A 20,213-nucleotide genomic window follows, 5' to 3' on the forward strand; every position below is an offset into this window, starting at 1 on the left:
AGAACTAATCCACCAACTGATGTGGTTCAGGCATACTCAAGTAAGTCAGATACTGGTGTGAAGGGGATGTAATCTCTGTGACCATTGAAAGCACTGTGTTTTATGTAGTATTCTCATGTGGTATCTTGCTAATGGGACTAATGCAATAATACAAGCCATCAGCCCTAAAAAAACAAGAGAACGAGTCTTGCCTGTAGACATGGATGTCACACCATGTGATAAAGAATGGGGAGTTTGCAGTTTTTTGAACCATGTATATCTCGTATCCAATAAATTCCATGTTCTGTGTGGGTGGCAGTTTGCTCTTCATGTGACTGACTATTATTCCTAACTGGTCTATAGGACTGAGAAGGAATGTCTGGTATTGCCGTAGTAGATGATTGGCTTCTAACTGCTACCTCCAAGGATCTCAGTTCAGGAATACTTGGCTCCCTTACAGTGGTAGATGAGCTGCTACCATTGCCGTAACCTTATTGAACACTCAAGGGGGCTGTGGTGAGTTTAAATGGCAGTGTTCTGCACTGGTAGTGAGTAGCTCCTAGTTGGAAATGCAGGAATCTTCTGGAGTGGCTTTGGATCTTGATTTGATAGTAGGTGTCCTGGAAAATGATAGCGCACATCCATTCGTCCTTTCTACCATGACCATTCTGAACTTTGTCTGTTTGACATACTGATTTAGGTGGCTGATATCCAAGACTGGTCTGAGGTCCCCTGTCTTTTTTGGAACTTAAATGAACCTGGAATAGACTTTGGGTCCTAACTGGTCAGGGGACCATTTGGATGACTCTTTTGGTCAGCAACTTTAACAGATAAGTTGTTGCAGATTCCAACTGATTGGGTGGTGTATCAGGAATATTCTGTCTTTTCTTTGTAACTGATAAAAAGGGTATAGCCTTTGGTGATTACCGTGGCACCCATGAATCATGACATTATGGTTTGCCAGGCTAAAGGGTGTAAGGTTAAGCATCCCCAACTGCCGCCAGAGTGCAGCAGTCAGTCCACCATTCAGGGAGGCAAAAGCAGACTGCAGAACAATGGTTTCTCAGTGAAGGGTCCATGGAAACTTTGGTTCTACTGGCTGCTTCTGCCTTCTGGGTGGTGTCTATTTGAATTACTTCCATCACTGACACAGGGAGGTCTGTCTGCAGGAGCATCTTGATGAAAATATGTGATTTTTTGAACCACATTTTCCTACCTCCTCTTTACTTCCTTGAAAATGATTTTTGAGAAGCAGAAGAACAGATTCCCATGGTAGACAAGGTTTAACCATCGTGTTCACTCCTTGTAAGTGTTTCCTTTACCTTAGGTTCAAACAGAGTGGAACTATCATTGTGACATTTATAAAGGATGCCTTGAAGCCCTCCATGAAATTGTATAGCCACATCCAGGCATGGCATTGCATGGTAATATCTGTACATTCTGCTCTTGATGTGAGCAAGCTTCTTAACCAGAAAGTGGTCTGAGACTACTGAGAAATTGGGCTATGCTCCTCAATGGTCACCTATAAGATTAAACCACTTGGAAGTTACATCAGATCACTGCTGAGACTTAAACCAAACTTTACTAAAAATAACAGAATTTACATTTAAGTAGACTAGGAAGGAGATTCAATTTTAGAGTCTACAGTTTTAGCTCACTGGGGTTGCACTGGGATTTCTCCATAGGTTGAGAATCATCATTCTAATGCACACCCTAAAGGGAAATCTAGCAGCAGCAAGGCATACTGGAAAACTATAATTTTATTAACAAGAAAAGATCTGTCATTTAAGGAGGAAGGCTGCATTTAATATCAGTCACAGGGCCACATTTGATATAGACTGCAGGGTAGACATTTGGGTATCCACTGTTTTTTCGGATGTCTGAAAGTAAGCTACCTGAAAAACACTTGGAAAGCTCTTTGATTAAGTCTGTTTGGAAACATATCAGATGTACTAGGTAGTACACAGCTCGAACTGCAAAGGTCACTGATGCATAAGTCCATTTCCCTAGTCTGCCCAATGTCCTGCACTCCCTGTTAGGGGGAAGGACAGAAGAACTTTCCTCAGATAGTTTGCTCTTTCTGCCATCTATAGGAGGACCTTAAGACCAGTGTTTCTTATCCTTTGAGACAGTGGGCCCTGCAACATCAGGGTCCTTCCAAGAATTCTGAGTAACAAGGTCTTTTAGTGCGGCAGGAGCTGGGACCACCCAGGACATTGATGGGCCAGACCCAAATTCTACAAGGAACATAGACACATCAGAAGAAGGGGCCTCTGAGGACCACCCTCCCTCTGCTTCATCAATTCTAGTAGGTTACCAAACATGATGCCCTCAGGGAGAGATCATGAGGATCCTTCTCCATCATCTAAATCCATGAATTCAGTGATGGACTCAGGAGAGAAGTCTATATGCTTCTGTTTACATGTCCTCTTTCACAGAATGTGTTTCAAGGGCTCTGACAGAGAAACATTCAAATTGGACAGGGAGGTCCAATGTTGAGCTGCCTCAAAGCTAACTGAGTCTGACTGCCCCTGTCGACTTGAATGAGAGGAAAGAGGCACAGATTTCGATGGAAGTCAGGATGGAGCTGAAATTGGTGCATGCACCTGTCTACTTGGCCTGGTCAAGGCCCTTTCCACGGCCTCGAAAGATGACTCAGCTAATGGAGGTGAGGAGAAACTACCTCCATCAGCCCACTCAGTCGGTTTCCTGACTCCAAAAGAGGTTGATTCTGAGGAAGAATTGTGAGCCAAGCTGTCTAGTGCTGAAGCACTAATGGGGAGAAATGGCTCTGAAAACTTCAGAGTCAACTCTAGTGTTCTAGTTCTGATCCAGACACTTTGGCTTTGGGTCTCTTCTTGACCCAAAACCATTGACGTCAAAAGAGTAAGAGAAGAAGTAGAAGCAAAAGTCTGCAGGGCCTTCTGGTCTGACTACACTGCGGTGGATAAATAAATGTACAAAATGGAGCGACCAGTGTTAACTAAAACCACTAGTACAAAATACGCACTGTCATCAGTCAGGAAATCTCGAAAAGTTTTTTTTGTGTAGTCAAACACAAATAGCAGCAACCAAAGAATTCAGCAATAAAATCCACTTTAATAATAAAACTGGAAAACCACTGGATTGAGCGCTTTCATCCCCTGACCAGGGACTTCATCAGAATCAACACTCATTTCATTTGTGGTGGAAGTATTCTGACCCATGAGTGTCAGGTCCGGGAAAGGAGTCTGTGTTGGAGCAAGATGAGACAGGGTCAGATGGCCTGTTCTCTACCCTGCTGTGGGGACAGTGCTAGAAGGACCCCCAGTTGCATCTGTGTCCTGAAAAATGTTCTCATCATCCGGTTGACATCCATCTTGGTAAAGCATCTGGTGGATTGATCAAACCTTAGTGAAGAAGCTGCAGATACTGGTCTTGATGCTTACTTGTGTTGGAGTATGGGTGAATGCAACCTGGGGCTAAATGGCCCAGGAAAAAAGTAGGTTTTGGAGAAGAAGTTGGATCTGAGTTGCAAATGGATCTGACTGCCTCGATGACTTATGTGTCAATCCCAAGAGAACAGCTAGATCCAGAGACCTTTTCCTCAACTTTTCTGCTTCCTTTCTTTTTGTCTGTTCTCATCTGTTTTTTCTCCATGTTTTTCTTTGGAACTTTCTTGCCATCTCTCCTTTCTCTTCTCATTAGAGGGAGAAGTAGATGGTTGCTTAGATTCAGAGAACATAATAGAACCTGTCTGACAGGGAAATAAACCCTTGAGGATTAACTTTTTTTTCTGCTTTGGAGGACTCATGTTCCAAAGGCAGGAACAGATACTGCAGCTATCCTGTAAATGAGAGGAACCTAAACAGTAGACAGAAAGGGAATGGGGTCTTAGGAAAACAAATATGTCCACAAGCTGAACATTTCTTGAATCAAATAGGCTTGTCAGACATCAGAACAACACAATAAATAAATAAATAAATAAAAACAACCAAGTCGTTTTTATATTACTGGAATCATTATTTTTTAAAAGAACTTATACTGGTGCAGAGACAGTACTTATACTAAAATGAAAAACTTATATTTCTAACTGACTGTAGCAGTAAGTATTAGAAAAAGCTATCTACCCAAACTAACTCTAAAACTAAGTTAGACCTAACTCTAAGTAATAGTCCTACAAGTAAAGGTAGGAGTGGAAAATTTTAGACAGAAATTTGCTTTCAAAACATGCGGCAAATGAGATTGGTGGTAAATCAGCTAGGAGGAGGGAATTGTGGGTAGGGGAGGAGTCAGTGCTCTCAGATCAAATACTCTGGTATAAAGTAATGAGGTCGGATCCAACAACCAAACGTTGAATCAGATGAAAATAGACAACATCCAATCTGTATTTCCAGTAAGGTTTCCCACATTCCAGAACCTTTTAATGTGAGAAGAACATGCCAGATGTTGTAGCTATTATGACTGTTTAACAGGTTAAATTTTCTGAGGCTTCCAAGAATCCTTCTCTTTCTCATCATCTTACACATATGCTATAGTCATAAAATTATAGGCTCATCAGTCACCAAGCTTACAGTCTATTGCTCTTCAAGAAGCTAGAATCCTACAACCCCACACCAGTGCTATTTATTTCCCATAATGCATATCAAAGATATGTTTCAAGGAAGTTAATAACTGACTTTTTCTGGTGGTAAGGGGAAGCTAATTCAGTGATGGAGGAAGATATTGTGCAATGTATTTATCATGTTTTTTGTTTTCTGTTATTGATATTTTTTAATATTAAGTTCCCAGCTCTGGTGTTTGTTCCTCCACTGGTTAATTCAATAGATAGACTACACAATACAATCTTATTAAACATTACATTGTAGACCAGAAAGTGGTGAACTCTTAGTAAGGTTATGAGAAACAGAATATAATAGTTTCTGAAGCCTTTCTGAATATTTAAGTTTTCTAACCCTATGTTTTTTCCCAGTATGGAGTCATTGTACAATTTTGCATTCTTTTGGGTGGATTGTCAGAAGACTGTAAACCTTAGCTTTTATTCAGTAATGGTTTGGACTGTTGAGTTGTAATGTAGTATATTGATCTCACTGGTGAGACAAGACCAGACCTTTAAAATCAGATGGGCTATGGAATGTTTTCCCGTTATGGCAGATAGACACTGGTCAGATTTTAAATTGCTACTTACTATTCCCACTTAGATCCTTAGTGATGGTTGTACATTTCAAGGTTTCACTATATCCATTATAATCATAATTTATGTCCCTTTTGTCAAATCCCATGATTTTAAAGTATGGTCAGTCAAGTGTACCATAGGTTCATAGGTAAATAGTAGGCTAGCTGCACTTCTGGGCCATTTAAGCCTAGCCAATTTTCCTTTCAAAAGGGGGAATCAAACCCTGTACATTGTTTTTGTGAGGAAAACACATTAACCATTATACCAACCTACACCCAATCCCTCAGCACTCTGTAATCTGTATTTGAACCCTGTATTAGTTCTGCTCTTACAACTTTACTGCATTAATACATTGAGGTGTGTATTTTTGGTAGAATATCTTTGAGAATTTCAGCATCCTTTATTGAAGTGATTATGTTGCCTAGTTGACAGTCATCAGTATAACTAGTTATAATGTGTCACTTTTATGTCTGTGAAGAATAGTCCAAAAAACTGGCCTGCATATGGAGCTCTGTAGGACACTGCTACTACCTTTGTTGAACAGGCAGGTCATCTCCCACCCTGTGTAGTTAGACAGTGTTTTTTGGGCCAGTATTTTATCCGGTGATTTACATAAAGAATGATGTTTAATACTTTTAATTTATCAATTGTTCCTTTATTTAGAATAGTGTCAGAAGCCTTTCCAAGTTCCCAAATAAGAAGCATGCAGTGTTGGTTCTTCATCAAATACTTGTGTGTGTGTGTGTGTGTGTGTGTGTGTGTGTGTGTGTGTGTGTGTGTGTGTGTGTGTGTGTGTGTGTGTGTGTGTGTGTGTGTGTGTGTGTGTGTGTGTGTGTGTGTGTGTGTGTAGATGGGTGTCTGTGCATGCATGTTTGTGCCTGGCAAGACATGTGTCCGTTTGTGTATCTGTGTGTGAATGAGTGCGTGTGTGTATGCTGTAGTAGACTGTTATCCCTTCCTAGACTGATTTCTACCTTATATTCTTGCTGGTATAACCTGTTGTTCCCTACAATCTTCAGTATGATAAAAAGGTTATCAGAAAATGAATAAACAATAGAAGGGTGACATATTACATTCTGCTTTGCTAGGATGGTTGCTTTTGGCACATCCCTTTATATCGTGTGCATGTGTGTGTGTGTTGGCAATATACAGCACATGCTCTAAGACTAACCTAGTCTACTTCTGAGATTGTACAATACTGGAAAAGGGTATTTCCCAACCCTGATATTATAGCAATCTCACATAACTGTAGATCAGCTGTTATTTCAACCAGACTGCGGTGGTGGTGCTGCGGTAGCGTTGTCGCCTCATAGCAAGACGTTGTCCTGTTTGATTTTCAGCTAGAGCGTCTTCTGTGTGGAGGCATACGTGAATGGGGCGTGCCTTCGTTGAAGGTTGTGCATCAGGGCTGGTAACCCGGTACATAAAAATCCACTACCAATCATTAGCGGACCGGAGTTCCGCTGTGGCGACCTCTAACCGGGAAAAGCCGAAAGACACAAACAAACAAACAAGCTGTTATTTCAACCAGAAATGTACATACAAAACAGCTGTCAACTAACCAACAGATGTTTAAGCACTGGATATAACTCCATTAACAAACCTGCACAATCAATCAGAGTACAAGGCAAAAATGATATAATCCATCAAAAGAAAAATGCCAGCACCTTCAAAATGCAGTAAAAATAAGACTTTAATATCAGGCAAGCAACACAATACAGATTGTTAGCTAGTTTTCTCAAAAAGCATCCTGGGTGTGCTCTACCACATCAGAAGCACAATTAGATTAAATATGGCATGGTATAACTATCCCAGAAAATCAAAACACAATATTTACAAATATATAAATTATATGACCTGGCCAATGCAGGTCACTGCGTTAAAGGACATTTTTCAAAAAGCATAATACGCTATAGCAAATAGAGACATATTTAAAAAAATATATAAATTAATGAAGTGTTCAGTAAATAATTTGATTACATCCAGGATATTCTATCTTAAATATTTAGTTTATGCCAGGTTTGCACGTTGCTCTCAAATTAATGAGCCGCATGCATTATTTTTTTGTCTGTAAATTGAACAAACAACTACTCTACATGTGGGGGTGTGTCTTTCGGCTTTTCCCGGTTAGGGGTCGCCACAGCGGAACTCCGGTCCGCTAAAGATTGGCAGTAGATTTTTACGTGCCGAGTTGCCAGCCATGACGCACAACCTTCAACGAAGGTACGTCCATTAACGCATGTCTCCACACAGAAGATGCTCTAGCTGAGAATCGAACAGGACAACGTCTTATTGTGAGGCGACAACGCTACCGCAGCACCACCACCGCAGTATGAACTTGTTTAGTTAAACTGGCATTCTGTGTTTGTTTGTGTCTTTCGGCTTTTCCCGGTTAGGGGTCGCCACAGCGGAACTTCGGTCCGCTAATGATTGGCAGTAGATTTTTTACATGCCGAGTTTGCCAGCCCTGACGCACAACCTTCAACGAAGGTACGCCCATTCACGCATGTCTCCACACAGAAGACTCTCTACTGAGAATCGAACGGCACAACGTCTTGCTGTGATGCGACAATGCTATTGCAGCACCACCACCGCAGCAACAACTACTCTGTATGTATTTTGTCAATTCTTATAAAGCTTACCTGTCAGCCTTGAAACATCAAAAATCTGGACAAAGGCCCATGAAAGGTAGGCACAACTGGTCAAAAATCAGAATGTTGATTAGCATAAAATTTGCGTACATACTCATGTCACCTCACACACTCTAATGGAATTGTGGGATGCCATCATGAACACTGAGTCACTAAACAATAATAAATAATTGCAGTCATTTGAATTTCAAACCTCATATCCCTCAAAGCTCTCAAAGCTCCCAAAGCAATAAGTTGAAGGATCAATATTGCTTTGAGCTATCAGATTACGACTTACAGCGCCTTCTCCTTCTACAATGCAGCTTAAACGATATTATTTCAGTCGTCACCCAGATGGAAGGAGAATAGCAGTACAGGTGTTGTCAGCATCGTGCAGAATCATTCTGATTACACCTGCACTTAACACTAGCATCCTGATCTTGCAGTTAATACCGTGCTTTGCTCATGGTTCACAATTATGAAGTCCTGCCTTCCTAATCTGCAGTCACATTTCTTGTAAAAAGGAAAAAAAGTTGATCAGTCTTAAGAATTCAATGAACATTTCATTTGAACGCACGCACTACTATAAAAGATTGATGGTTTGGAAAACTGTGTCCCACACATCAAGACATGTCATTACCTTCAATATTTCTTAGCAATAAACATTTGACAGCATATAAAAATGTTATAGCAGGATGAATATATCACATCCTGTTATAGCATGACCAACAGAAGCAAAGCTGCCTTAAAGACTGTTGAATTCACAGTACACAGCCTCGTGTAGTGCAGTGTTCTTTTAAAGTTAGTGACAAATAATGAAACATCCTGCATTCTGAACCATATTACTAGACAGTCAGTACAATTTTTAACCAGCCTTCATTCATTTACCACAATCGGTATTTCAGGGTCTGCTGCCAGTACTTTCCTACAAGTCACTGCAATTCAGAGATTTCACTCTTCACAGCTTTTTGTTTGCAACCTTTACTGACTACAGTATTCCCCACCATATGGCAATTTTACACGTAGTAGAGTGGTAGTAACTCAGTCGTCTTTAGGGAAAAAAAAGAAGTAATCTTTGCAAAGAGTTCAGTCACCACTTTGATTTCTTACCTTATTACAGTGTTTCAACTGTGGAAGCTACAATAGCTATACTTTAGCTCAGAGCTCCCTTTGCGCAAACGCTGCCACGGTTCTGTGTAACAACTGCGTTTTGCTGTGTAGCTCCAGTTCTGAATATTAGCTATACTTTCCAGAAAGGAAATTACATCTGTCAGTCATTCATCTCTAATACATATAACAACAAGGCGTGGGGTTTTATTTATATGTTTTAATACATAGGAACACATCAGGATGACCAGCAGCATCATTAAATATGAACAAACTAGTTAACAGACAGACCTTATCTACATACATGATTACATCTCAACAGCTAACTACAAAATGGCAGTCAGGCTTTCACGTGCTCACTATTTATACACTTGTGCAAGCCCCTGGATAGCTGCTTAAAGGTATATATACACACATTGATATACATCATCCCTCTTAAAAATATTGCCCTTTATACAAAACAGTGTTAGAGGTAGAGATGCATTACTATAAATATATAATGAATAAAACACAATGTTCATGTCCAAGTTGCTTCATAGCTGCTACATGGTTTAGAGATTCAATCGTATCACATAACACAACAGTTGGGATCAAATTTAGCAACAGGGACAGTCTGCGGTGCACAACTCGTATCAGGAACTTCTTGATTCATCACAGGAACAGGATTGTCCTCTGGAACTTCCTCTGGAAATGGAACACTGGACAACTCACTCTAAGATTGAGTCTTTCTCACAGGCTATGTGCTGTGGTATAGACTCAGACACCGGCTTCAAATGGTTCCGATTCTGCCTAAAATATGCTCCTGAGTCTACAATGTACGATCTCAGCTCTGGACCAATATTCTTCACGGCACCAACCCGATCATAACCTCTGGACATTTGCTTCCTTACCACTTCTCCTCATAATGGATTGAGCTGTTTGCTGGTCTTATCATAACAGGACTTCTAGGTTAAGTGCTTCTTCAACAAATTGGCTTTCACTGACCTGTTGTTCTTGACACATGAACCAACAAGTGACTACTGAGTGGTAATGTGGTTCTGGTTTGTCTCGACAGAAGTCTCTGAGCAAGTGAACCAAGATGTTTATCATGAGGAATATTTCTGGGATTTAAGAGATTCAGGAAAATATCACTATTGTCTCGTTTTGACTTCTCAAGTAACTGTTTTGCACTTTGAGCTGCACATTCTTCTAAACCATTTGACAGCGGGTACTCTGGACTACTTGTGACATGAGTAAAGTCCCATTCTTCAGCAAATCTTTTGAACTGTTGGCTTGTAAACTGTGTGCCATTGTCAGAAATAACTTTGTGTGGACTTCCATGTACAGCAAAATGATGTTTCATCTTAGTAATGACTGTACTGGATGCTAGGTTACGAATTAAGTCAATTTCGAACCAATTAGAGTAAGAGTCTACTAACACCAAATAATGTTGACCATTCCACTTGAAGATGTTGGTGGCTGCTGTCGACCAATGTAGTTCCAAAATCTGGTTAAGCTGAAGTGGTTCCTTCTGTTGATGTGGCTTTCTGCTATTACACACCGAACAAGATAAAAGTGCCCTCTCAATGTCTTGTGATATTGAAGTCCAAAATACTAGTCCTCTCGCCCTTCTTTTGGTAGATTCAGTTCCTGGTTGACCACGATGCAAGATAGTAATGTTCTCTAGTTGCAAGGACTTTGGAACAATTACTTTCAAACCTTTCATTATGATACCTTTGTCAGACAAAATCTCATCTCTGTAGGGAAATTAAGGTTGCACTTCTTGAGGTAAACCAGATTGCTCTGCCATCCTTGATTGATAAAGTGGTTGACCCTCTGTAAAACTGGATCTGTAGCTGTGTGATCTCTCAGTTCATCAAGACATGTGGAAGAGAGATTTTTCACTTTCATACCTTCAACATCAAGGTTCTCATTCTCATTCTGTTCTGTGGTGTCTCTGGGCAATCTGGATAAGGTATAAGCAAGATAAAGAAGTTTACCTTTCTTGTAGACAAGATTGAAATTGTACTTCTGTAATTTTGGCATTATACGTTGCAGTCTGGCTGGACTTGAATGCATAGGCTTTCTCAAAATAGTGACTAATGCCAGGTGGTCTGTTTCGATCTGGATAAGTCTACCATAAACATAATCATGGAACTTCAAACATGCAAACACAATTGCCAAAAGCTCTTTCTCAATCTGGGCATACTGCATCACAGTTTGGGTAAGAGTTCATGATGTGTCAGCAGCCGGTTGATCGTCGTGTAGAATGACTGCACAAAGGCCAAATTCTGAAGTATCACAGGAAAGTGTAACTGGTTTATGAACATCATAATATCTGAGAGTTGGTGGACTAACAATTCTCTGTTTTAGGACATCAAATGCTCTTTGGTATTGCTGTAACCAAAACCAGGATACATCTTTACGTGTTAGCTCTCTAAGTGGTGATGATAGTTGGCTCAAGTCTGGAATGAACTTGCCTAGGTAGTTGACCATGCCAAGAAAACATTGCAGGGCTTGAACATTGTCTGGTGTTGGCATCTTCAGAATGGATGTTTGCTTTGAAGGGTCTGGTCGTAGGCCTGTACTAGTAAATAGGTTACTAACATAAAGAACTTCTTGTAGCCTGAATTTGCATTTGTGTGGGTTGACCTTGAGATTCACTTGACATGCCCTTTTTAGAACTTTTCTGAAGTTTCTGTTGTGTTCAGCTTCATCATGTCCTCCTAATAGTAGGTCATCTACTATGATAGCACAAGGATACCCAGAAAAAATTTGCTCTATTGTACATTGAGAGACTTCACTTGCAGAATTTACCCCAAATGGCATTCTCAGAGATCTGTACCTGCCAAATGGAGTACTGAATTTAGTGAGCAATGAGGATTTTTGTCAAGCTGAATTTGCCAGAATGAACTCTTTTCATCTAAGGCAAAAAAAAAAAAAATAGTGACATTTGGCATCAAGGCAATTTCTTTGACTGTGCGCATTGGATGAAGAGGTCTTTATAGTGCTTTGTTCAAATCTTGTGGGTCAATACATATTTTGATGTCATCTGAGCTTTTCTTATGAGCTACCACCATGGAAGATACCCATTCAGTTGGAGTTTTGACTGGACAAATCACACCTTATAGGTTCATAGGTAAGTAGTAGGTTATCTGCCCGAAGGCATTTATAAGCCTAGCTGGAATGTGTTGGCTTTCGCAGCCCCCTTAGATTAGTTCCCTGAGCCTCTGTCCAGCAGAGCCATTGAAGTGATCCCTGGGGTAAACTTTCTGTTTCCCATCCACTCGTCAAGGTTACTCTTGAAGAGGGTTAGCGAGGAGCTCTGCCTAATGTAGATTGGAATCTTGTTCCAGAGCATGGGAAGTCTCTGGGACAGGAATCTATCCCTCCAGCACGTCCTATTTATTGTAGTGGTGAGGTTTAGATCCCTGGAGCGTGTGGCTCGAGGGGATATGGTCTTCTTTAGGTGGAGCATGTCCATCAATTCTGGGTTGGACATGGCCTTCACCACTTAGAGAGCATCAGGACCACGAGAGCTAAAGACTTAAACCTCGGCACAAGTATGAATAGGACATGCTGGAGGGATAGATTCATAACCCAGAGGCTTCCCATGCTTTGGAACAAGATCCCAGTTCATATTAGGCAGAGCCCCTCACTGACTCTCTTCAAGAGAAATCTTGATGAGTGGATGGGAGATCGTAAGTTTACCCCAGGGGTCACATCCGTGTCACTGCTAGACAGGGGCACAGTAAACTAATTCTATTATATAAGGGGACCTTCATTGTGTCACTACTAGACAGAGGCACAGTATTCTAAATTTATTCTGTACATTTTTGTACCATTTCATGGGGTGGCAAAAGCCACATCACTATGGCTAGGCTTACAAATGCCCCAGGGCAGATAGCCTAGTACTAAACTATGAAACTATGTCAGGCAGAGATCACCTCTGAGTAGGCGGTATGCAACCAAGTACAGCTGGAGTTTCTTCAGTCAAGCTGCATAGGCCATCTGCTTGAGTCCAGTGATCCTCTTGGTGAGGAACTTCTGTGGTCTTTCCAGTTGTTGCAGGTGTCTTGTAAGGTACATCCCAAATGGGGCATTGTACTCTATGATGGGTCTGATGAGTGATGCGTAAAGGGGCCCAATGACCTCTTTCGATCTGGATGCAAACCCTTTTGTGATTAAGTGGGCCACATAGAAGGATTTTCTAACCACTTTGGCAATGTGATTATCAAAGGAGAGTTTACTGTCTTCTTGGGTCACCAGATCCCTTATTACGTCTTCCGTATTTAGGGGGCTACCACCTATGTGGTAGTTTGTGGGTACTTTGTTTTTTTCCAAAAAGGAGGACTATGCACTTTTTGGCATTTAGCTTGAGACCATGGTTTTGACACCAGGTATCTGTCTCAGTGAGATCCTTTTGCAAGATGTCTGTGTCAGCTGGAGAGTCAATTATAGCCCCTAGTTTGCAGTCGTCTGTGAACTTGGTGAACCATAGTCCTCCTGTGCTTGCCTGTACCTCTGAGAAGTATATGCCGAACAGGAGGGGTCCTAGGACTGAGCCCTGGGGAATGCCACTTGTAATAGGTTTAGAGTCAGACCTAGCTCCTGCAACTCTCACCATGTGGGTTCTGTCCGTGAGCCAGTTGGCAACCCATCTCGTGACGTAGGGGTTTATGTTCAGGCTGGTGAGCTTGTCTATAATACCTAAGTGGGGAATAGTGTCGAAGGCCTTTGCAAGGTCTAGGTACTCTGTGTGGACCACCTTTCCCTCGTCTATAGCCTTGGTAACTGTCTCAAAGAAGTTCACCAGGTTTAGGAGGCATGATCTGTCCTTAACAAAGCCGAACTGGGTTGGGTCCAGTGTTTGGAGGTTTCCAATTTCTCTGTTAATGACATCCATGATGATGCACTCCATAGCTTTGCAGACCAAGCTAGTCAGGCTTATAGGGCGATAGTTCCTGGGGTCCGTTGTGGCTCCACCTTTGTGGAGCAGAATAACCATTGCTGTGCGCCACTCTGTGCGCACGTAGCCTGTGGAGAGGCTGAGTTTAAACAGTGTGTTTAGGTGAGAGGTTAGTTCGTCTTTGAGATCATGTAGGACACAGCCTGGGACACCGTCCGGTCCCATTGATGCTGTGTTTTTGGCTTTGGAAAAGGCTGTTTTAACCTGAGTGTCTGTGATTTCAGGGGCACTACATTCTTCTGGTATAGTTATGGGCCATTTTGGGGGTGAGAGGGGGTGAAGTTTGCACTGAACCTGTCTGCCAGGATGTTTTCTGCACTAACTCCGAGCAGATCTGAGAATTAGGTTCATAGGTTCATAGGTTCATACTAGGCTATCTGCCCTAGGGCATTTATAAGTCTAGCCAGAATGTGTTTGGCTTTCGCCACCCATTTTAAATTTATTTTGCTATGCCCTTTTTCAAGGTTAGTATACTGTGCCTCTGTCTAACAGTGACACAGAAGTGATACCTGGGGTAAACCTACGATCTCCCATCCACTCATCAAGATTCCTCTTGAAGAGAGTCAATAAGGGACTCTGCCTAACCTGGACTGGGATTTTATTCCAGAGTGAAGGGAGCCTCTGGGTTATGAATCTGTCCCTCCAGCATGTCCTATTTATTTCAGTGCTGAGGTTCAAGTCTCTCGAGCGCGTAGCTCGATGGGATTTGGATTTTCTGAGGTGCAGCATGTCCATTAATTCTGGGTTGGATATGGCTTTATACGTCAGGTACAGATCGCCTCTGAACAGGCGGTATGCCACTGAGTAGAGCTGGAGTTTCTTTAACCGGGCAGCATATGGCATCTGTTTGAGCCCTTTGATCCTCTTGGTGAGGTACTTTTGGGGTCTTTCCAGTTGCTGCAGGTGTCTGGTAAGGTACATCCCAAAAGGGGCATTGTACTCAATTATGGGCCTGATGAGGGATGGGTAAAGAGGCACGATGACGTCCCCTGATCTAGATGTGAATCCCTTCATGATTAGGTGGGCTATATAAAATGTTTTTCTAACCATTTTGGCCACGTGGTTGTCAAATGAGAGATTGCTATCAACTTGGGTCCCCAGGTTCCTAATTACTTCTTCTGTACTTAATGGATTACCACCTATGTGGTAATTTGTGGGCACTTTGTTTTGCCAAAGGGATGACTATACACTTTTTGGCATTTAGCTTGAGGCCATGGCTCTGGCACCAGTTGTCTGTTTCTATGAGGCCCTTTTGGAGGATGCTTGTGTCGGCTGGAGAGTCGATTATGGCACCCAGTTTGCAGTCATCTGCGAACTTGGTCAGCCACAGTCCTTCCGTGTTGGCCTGTACCTCCGAGAAATATATACCGAACAAGAGAGGTCCCAGGACTGAGCCTTGTGGGACACCGCTTGTAACTGGTTTGGAGTCTGACATGGCTCCAGCAATTCTAACCATGTGGGTTCTTTCCTTGAGCCAATTTACAATCCATCTAGTGACATAGGGGTTTATATTTAAGCTGGTGAGCTTATCTATAATGCCCGAGTGGGGTATCGTATTGAAGGCTTTTGTGAGGTCCAGGTAGGCTGTGTGGACCACCTTCCCCTCGTCAATGGCCTTGGTGACTGTTTCAAAGAAATCAACCAGGTTTAAGAGGCAGGATCTGCCTTTAACAAAGCCAAACTGGGTAGGATCCAGTGTTTGTAGGTCCCCAATATCTTTATTTATGAGGTCCATGATGATCCTTTCCATAGCTTTGCAGACCAAGCTAGTCAGGCTTATGGGGCGATAGTTTCCAGGATCCGTTGAGGCACCACCTTTATGGAGAGTGACCACTGTTGCTGTACGCCACTCTTTGGGCACATATCCTGTAGTAAGGCTGAGATTGAGCAGTAGTTTTATGTTTGTGTTTAGCTCTTCTTGGAGTTCATGTAGGACGCAACCCGGGACACCGTCTGGTCCCATTGATGCTGTGTTTTTTGCTTTGGAGAGGGCGGCTCTTACCTGAGCATCTGAGATGTCAGGGGAGCAGCACTCTGCTGGGATAGATATTTGCCCTTTTGGTGGGGAGGGGGGGGAGAAGTTTGCGCTGAACCTGTCAGCTAGGATGTTGGCAATGTCTGTGGGTTCGGTGTATTTTTTGTCATTTTGGACTAATTCTGAGCATATCTGGGAATTACCACCCAGGTTCCTAACATAACTAAAGAAAGCCTTGTGATTATCCTTAGTGTCCTGTGCAATTTTTCTCTCGAAGCTGGCCTTAGACAATTTTATCTGTGCCTGTAGTTTTTTGCTAATACTGATCAGTGATGCCTTCCCTTTTTGGGATTTTGCTGTATCATTTAGTAGCTTCCTCCTTCTATTGTATAGTTTGTTTATGGCTGGGGTCCACCAGACAGGACGTCTGCCTTTGGAGGATTGGGTCTTGGTTTTATTTGGGATCGCATGATCCATGCATTCCTGAAGGTGTTCATAGAATGCGTTTATAAAGGATTCTGCGGTCTGGGCCGTATTTTCCACAGGCCCGGGCCTTTTGAAGGATTCCACCTAAGTTTTGAGGAGTGTGAAATTTGCTTTAGAGAAGTTTTTCACTGTGGTTTTCTGGGCAGGGGTGGGATCGGGATGTGAATATCCAGTGAGATTAGTTTATGGTCTGATCTTACCAGTGAGGGATACACTTCTGGTCTGGAGCATAGAGTCCCCATGTTGGTGATGATCAGGTCCAGTATGTTTTCCCCTCTTGTGGGAGTGGTAACAAGTTGTTCCATAGCATTTGAGTTTATAAATTCTAGGAACCTTTGGGCTAGGGTGTTGGAGCTAGAGTAATGCTCTCAGTCTATGTTTGGGTAGTTGAAGTCGCCCAATATAATGGTGTTTGGAGAGACCTTCATATTTTCCAGTGTTCTCAGGAAGGCCGAGTGGGGTTCCTGGGTTTGGGAGGGTGGTCTGTAGCAGGCTATAAACTGGAAGGCAGTTTTACCCACTGTTAGTTGCACATGGATAGTCTCTGATGCTTCGTGCTTTGCCACCAACTTGGAGGTGTGGGTATCTTTGATGAATATCGATACTCCCCTCCTTTTGTGGTTCGGTCCAAGTTTTGGGGCGAAAAGCATGGTATGAGGTATAACCTGGTAGTGCTGGGGTGCTCTTGGGAGCCCTGAACCAGGTTTCTGTTACTGCACAGATATCGATGTTCTCCATGCTAAGGAGAGTTTCGATGCGTGCATCTTGAGGTTTAGACTTCTGGCGTTGAGTAGCATTACTCTTAGTTTCTTATCCCTTGTGATACCTATGGAGGTGGGTTTGTCTTTTGAGCCTTGCCTAAAAAGGCACTATGGGGGTAGCAAGAGCCTTTGCCAATATCCGAAAGCCCAGGGGTGACAGGTGCAAGCCGTCCCTAGCGAAGCATCGTGGCTTGTCGAGCATATCATCCCAAGCTGACAGGCATTGGATCCCCTTTGAATGACACCAGTACTTAAGCCAATTGTTGAAATTGATCATCTTGTCTTCATATTGTGGCATCATTCTTGGTGAGGGTAAGATGCTACTCAAGGTCAGGGTCATACCGGCCTGGGCTACATGCTCAGAGAGCTCCTTTATGTCTCTTTTCATGTAGTCCAGGGAGGTGCGCCTCAGGTCATTCACACCAGCATGGACAATGACTGAGTCATATTTGTACTTGCCTTGGAGTGACCTGAGTGCTTGTGTTATGTGGCGGATCCTAGCGCCCGACAGGCTGCTCACCGTGACCCTCTCCTTGTTCAGCCTGGTGAGCGGGACGTCAGTGTGCCTGACGATAGAGTCACCTATTACAAGTGTATCAGGTGTGTTGTTTAGTCTTAAGGGCTGTGACTGTTCGGCACACTGGCTTTGTGAGATATGTGTTGCACGTGTTTTGTTTTGGGGTAGCTGCTGCTTGGGTGTCTGCTTTGGAGGTCTCTGCTGCTTCGGCAGATCTTTATTTAGAGCCTCCGAGTATGTTTTTGTGTGATTATGTGTTTGGTTTTTTAGTGAATTGCCACTTAGATTCTTGACATAGCTAAAGAATGCCTTGTGGTTATCTGTGGAGTCCATGGCAATTTTTCTTTCGAAGCTAGCCTTGGATGATTTTATGAGGGAACGTAGTTTCTTGCTGATACTGATCAGGGATGTCTTCCCTTCTTGGGATTTTACTCTTTTCTGTACTAGTTTCCTCCTTCTATTGTATAGCTTGTTTATGGCAGGGGTCCACCAGACTGGTTTCCTTTTCTTGGAGGAGTGAGTCTTGGTTTTGTTTGGGATAGCACGATCCATGCATTTTATCTAGTTTCACTTTGACTCTGTCCTGCATGGCTATTGGAACTTTAAGCGCTGGTCTGATAACTGGACTGACCTCTGGGTCTAACGTCATGGAGTACACAGCTGGAAGTTTGCCTGGTTTGTCTTCATACAGATCAGCATAGGTAGAAAAAATGTACTGGGCAAAATTAGAGTAGTGGTTTTTCAAGCTAACATGGTGGACTTCCTTGTTAAATGAAAGCAGTCCCATTTTCAAACTTTCTCTGAGCCCGAATAATGACTGAACATGCCTTTTGACCACATAAAATAATAAGTTGTAGCTTCTTCTAGCAGAGTAACATGAAAGCAAAACTGAGCCTTCAGTTTGAATTTCTTCACCTCCATAAGTAACAAGCTTTACACACCATGCCAAATCAAGCCTTTCACCTTTACACACTTTAGCAAATGTTTCTGCTGACATAACATTGCACTCGGAACCTGTATCAACTTTGAGCTCTACAGGTTTGCCAATTATCCTAACAGTGCAAAATACTTCATTCTTTGCCCTTAAATTTACTGCATTAACTGTTTCATGAAACACTGACCACGCCATCAACATAAAGAGTAGACTTGCCACTGTCTAACTGATCAACTCATTTCTTAAAATGTTCCCTTTTAATAAAAGAATTCGGGCCTTTTGATTTGCAAAATATTTTGAAATTATTCTATTTATTACATTTGTGGCATTGTTCACCAAAAGCTAAACATTTCTCCCTTTTAGATTCATGACTTCCACCACAATTACGACAGTTGGCAATGAAACTAGGTTGAGGCCAATGCTTTGAAATTGCTGACTCACTCATGCTTCACTGAGACTGTGTGAACTCTAGAATTTGCTTGAAAGTTCTGGGGTTTACCAGTGAGTGCTGCAGGGGTTACAGTTACTGCCACGTGCTTAGGCCTATTTCTCTTAACCACTTGATGCATACTATCAACATGAGCTTTATCACTGTGCCTTCTAGAGCTATTCTCATTTGTAAGTATAGTTATGTGCTTTTCTGTGAGTTCATATATCTGACAAATCACAATGGCCTTATTCAAAGCTAAATCACTATCACAAAGCAAAATCGTTCTCACAGCATAATTTTTTATGCCACACACGTCTGTCTTTTATCAACTCATCCCTTAAATCACCAAATCTGCACATTTTAGCTTTATTTCTCAGGTCAGTTATATATGCTGCAAAAGTTTCATCTGGCTTTTGACCCCTTGTGTAAAATAAGTGCTTTCCACAATATTTGTGTGGGGGTTACACATTTCTCTAAATGTATATTTTAAGCACTCTGGGTCCTCCCTTGACTCAGCCGATGCAACAATATGATGGGTTTCCCCCTCTCTTGCATAGATAGCATGTGCATACACAAATGAGCATTCCCTTTCAGTTGCTTCTGACCCAGCTAAATTAAGTAGAATAAATGCCTTTGCATGATTATCTTTACCAAAAATGCAGCCTGTTTGAAAATGTCATACTCTTATAGGTTCATAGGTGTGCACTAGATTAATGGCCCTGTAGCCTTTACAAGCCTAGCCCATAGGATTACCCTGGCATCGTGCCTCCCGACCTTAGTTCCCAGTGCCTCTGTTGAGTACAGCCACTGGAGTGATCCCCAGGGTGAATTTTTTTATTTCCCATCCACTCACCAAGATTTCTCTTGAAGAAGGCCAGTGAGGTGCTCTGTTTAACACATATGGGAAGTCAATTCCATTAAATAAGTTGCCTGTCTTGAGACTCAAGCCATGAACACCTGCATGTAAAGCCATGACTCTAACCACTACACTACCTCAGCTTAAATAATTAGCCCTGCCAAGTCTCAAACCCAGGAGGCTGTACACCATAGTCAGAGCAATGAACCACTACACCATCTGAGCTGCTGCTCAAATACTCTCCAGTTCTCAGCAATATTACTGTCAAACACAAGTGCACTGAGTTTTCGAAATCTGTCTGCCATGCCCACAAAGTATACAGAAACACACTGAAAATATGGCCCTTGTAATTATGTATGAATAAACAATTCTGTGAGCTTGTAACAACATTCAAATGCACTGTAAAGTCTTCAAAATACTGTACTTTGCGAAATA

At 42.2% G+C, this 20,213-nt stretch overlaps 1 protein-coding gene across 1 annotated transcript in view; it reads right to left on the bottom strand.

Annotated features, from left to right (window-relative positions):
• The window catches only part of TRPC4 (transient receptor potential cation channel subfamily C member 4), a 1,584,344-nt gene that overhangs the window by 593,986 nt on the left and 970,145 nt on the right, over positions 1 to 20,213 (bottom strand). The gene's annotated exons all lie outside the window — the stretch shown is intronic.

Source organism: Protopterus annectens, chromosome 5.part1 (assembly GCF_019279795.1).
Source record: "Protopterus annectens isolate FY-2018-M chromosome 5.part1, PAN1.0, whole genome shotgun sequence".
Lineage (NCBI taxonomy): Eukaryota > Metazoa > Chordata > Ceratodontiformes > Protopteridae > Protopterus > Protopterus annectens.